This window comes from Spea bombifrons, chromosome 3 (genome assembly GCF_027358695.1).
Source record: "Spea bombifrons isolate aSpeBom1 chromosome 3, aSpeBom1.2.pri, whole genome shotgun sequence".
Lineage (NCBI taxonomy): Eukaryota > Metazoa > Chordata > Amphibia > Anura > Pelobatidae > Spea > Spea bombifrons.
Window position 1 is genome coordinate 122,761,555 of NC_071089.1, and position 2,500 is coordinate 122,764,054.

The 2,500-nt window shown below is 49.9% G+C and overlaps 6 non-coding genes and 1 pseudogene across 6 annotated transcripts; all 7 read right to left on the bottom strand.

Annotated features, from left to right (window-relative positions):
* Positions 1–202: 202 nt before the first annotated feature.
* On the bottom strand, positions 203–321 carry LOC128484889 (5S ribosomal RNA). Its single transcript, XR_008351251.1, has one exon. It is a non-coding gene; the product is annotated as a 5S ribosomal RNA (ribosomal RNA).
* Positions 322–567: 246 nt separating this feature from the next.
* LOC128485874 (5S ribosomal RNA) lies at positions 568–686 on the bottom strand. Its single transcript, XR_008352201.1, has one exon. It is a non-coding gene; the product is annotated as a 5S ribosomal RNA (ribosomal RNA).
* Positions 687–913: 227 nt separating this feature from the next.
* Positions 914–1,032, bottom strand: LOC128485724 (5S ribosomal RNA). The gene has a single exon (XR_008352052.1). It is a non-coding gene; the product is annotated as a 5S ribosomal RNA (ribosomal RNA).
* A 228-nt stretch (positions 1,033–1,260) lies between these two features.
* On the bottom strand, positions 1,261–1,379 carry LOC128485351 (5S ribosomal RNA). Its single transcript, XR_008351690.1, has one exon. It is a non-coding gene; the product is annotated as a 5S ribosomal RNA (ribosomal RNA).
* A 227-nt stretch (positions 1,380–1,606) lies between these two features.
* Positions 1,607–1,725, bottom strand: LOC128485033 (5S ribosomal RNA). Its single transcript, XR_008351389.1, has one exon. It is a non-coding gene; the product is annotated as a 5S ribosomal RNA (ribosomal RNA).
* A 233-nt stretch (positions 1,726–1,958) lies between these two features.
* On the bottom strand, positions 1,959–2,077 carry LOC128485224 (5S ribosomal RNA). The gene has a single exon (XR_008351570.1). It is a non-coding gene; the product is annotated as a 5S ribosomal RNA (ribosomal RNA).
* A 243-nt stretch (positions 2,078–2,320) lies between these two features.
* Positions 2,321–2,429, bottom strand: LOC128487384 (uncharacterized; annotated as a pseudogene).
* Positions 2,430–2,500: the final 71 nt, after the last annotated feature.

Consider the following 2,500-nt stretch of genomic DNA (forward strand, 5'->3'; position numbering starts at 1 on the left):
CTTCTCTTATTCTGTTGCTGTTGCTGCTGCTGCTGCTGCTGCTGCTGCTGCTGCTGCTGCTGCTTGTCGTCAGACAGAAAGAATTATAAGCCCTGGGACAGGACAGAGAAGGTGAGAAGGTTCAAATAAGGGTTTAAAGCTTTGATGATGAGCAAGAAACACATGGCAAAAAGCTCTCCCCGGACTGTGAGAAAAAATTAAAAGCCTACAACACCTGGTATTCCCAGGCGGTCTCCCATCCAGGTACTAACCAGGCCCAACCCTGCTTAGCTTCCGAGATCAGACGAGATCGGGCGCTTTCAGGGTGGTATGGCCACAGGTGTGAAAGTTTTTTATTTTACTTCTCTTATTCTGCTGCTGCTGCTGCTGCTGCTGCTGCTGCTGCTGCTGCTGCTGCTGCTGCTGCTGCTGCTGCTGCTGCTGCTGCTGCTTGTCGTCAGACAGAAAGAATTATAAGCCCTGGGACAGGACAGAGAAGGTGAGAAGGTTCAAATAAGGGTTTAAAGCTTTGATGATGAGCAAGAAACACATGGCAAAAAGCTCTCCCCGGACTGTGAGAAAAGAAAAAGCCTACAACACCTGGTATTCCCAGGCGGTCTCCCATCCAGGTACTAACCAGGCCCAACCCTGCTTAGCTTCCGAGATCAGACGAGATTGGGCGCTTTCAGGGTGGTATGGCCGCAGGTGTGAAAGCTCTTTATTTTACTTTTCTTATTCTGTTGCTGCTGCTGCTGCTGCTGCTGCTGCTGCTGCTGCTGCTGCTGCTGCTGCTGCGTGTCGTCAGACAGAAAGAATTATAAGCCCTGGGACAGGACAGAGAAGGTGAGAAGGTTCAAATAAGGGTTTAAAGCTTTGATGATGAGCAAGAAACACATGGCAAAAAGCTCTCCCCGGACTGTGAGAAAAAATTAAAAGCCTACAACACCTGGTATTCCCAGGCGGTCTCCCATCCAGGAACTAACCAGGCCCAACCCTGCTTAGCTTCCGAGATCAGACGAGATCGGGCGCTTTCAGGGTGGTATGGCCGCAGGTGTGAAAGTTTTTTATTTTACTTCTCTTATTCTGTTGCTGCTGCTGCTGCTGCTGCTGCTGCTGCTGCTGCTGCTGCTGCTGCTGCTGCTGCTTGTCGTCAGACAGAAAGAATTATAAGCCCTGGGACAGGACAGAGAAGGTGAGAAGGTTCAAATAAGGGTTTAAAGCTTTGATGATGAGCAAGAAACACATGGCAAAAAGCTCTCCCCGGACTGTGAGAAAAGAAAAAGCCTACAACACCTGGTATTCCCAGGCGGTCTCCCATCCAGGTACTAACCAGGCCCAACCCTGCTTAGCTTCCGAGATCAGACGAGATCGGGCGCTTTCAGGGTGGTATGGCCGCAGGTGTGAAAGCTCTTTATTTTACTTTTCTTATTCTGTTGCTGCTGCTGCTGCTGCTGCTGCTGCTGCTGCTGCTGCTGCTGCTGCTGCTGCTTGTCGTCAGACAGAAAGAATTATAAGCCCTGGGACAGGACAGAGAAGGTGAGAAGGTTCAAATAAGGGTTTAAAGCTTTGATGATGAGCAAGAAACACATGGCAAAAAGCTCTCCCCGGACTGTGAGAAAAAATTAAAAGCCTACAACACCTGGTATTCCCAGGCGGTCTGCCATCCAGGTACTAACCAGGCCCAACCCTGCTTAGCTTCCGAGATCAGACGAGATCGGGCGCTTTCAGGGTGGTATGGCCGCAAGCGTGAAAGTTTTTTATTTTACTTCTCTTATTCTGTTGCTGCTGCTGCTGCTGCTGCTGCTGCTGCTGCTGCTGCTGCTGCTGCTGCTGCTGCTGCTTGTCGTCAGACAAAAAGAATTATAAGCCCTGGGACAGGACAGAGAAGGTGAGAAGGTTCAAATAAGGGTTTAAAGCTTTGATGATGAGCAAGAAACACATGGCAAAAAGCTCTCCCCGAACTGTGAGAAAAAATTTAAAGCCTACAACACCTGGTATTCCCAGGCGGTCTCCCATCCAGGTACTAACCAGGCCCAACCCTGCTTAGCTTCCGAGATCAGACGAGATCGGGCGCTTTCAGGGTGGTAGGGCCGCAGGTGTGAAAGTTTTTTATTTTACTTCTCTTATTCTGCTGCTGCTGCTGCTGCTGCTGCTGCTGCTGCTGCTGCTGCTGCTGCTGCTGCTGCTGCTGCTGCTGCTGCTGCTTGTCGTCAGACAGAAAGAATTATAAGCCCTGGGACAGGACAGAGAAGGTGAGAAGGTTCAAATAAGGGTTTAAAGCTTTGATGATGAGCAAGAAACACATGGCAAAAAGCTCTCCCCGGACTGTGAGAAAAGAAAAAGCCTACAACACCTGGTATTCCCAGGCGGTCTCCCATCCAGGTACTAACCAGGCCCAACCCTGCTTAGCTTCCGAAATCAGGTGCTTTCAGGGTGGTATGGCCGCAGGTGTGAAAGTTTTTTATTTCACTTCTCTTATTCTGTTGCTGTTGCTGCTGCTGCTGTTGCTGTTGCTGCTGTT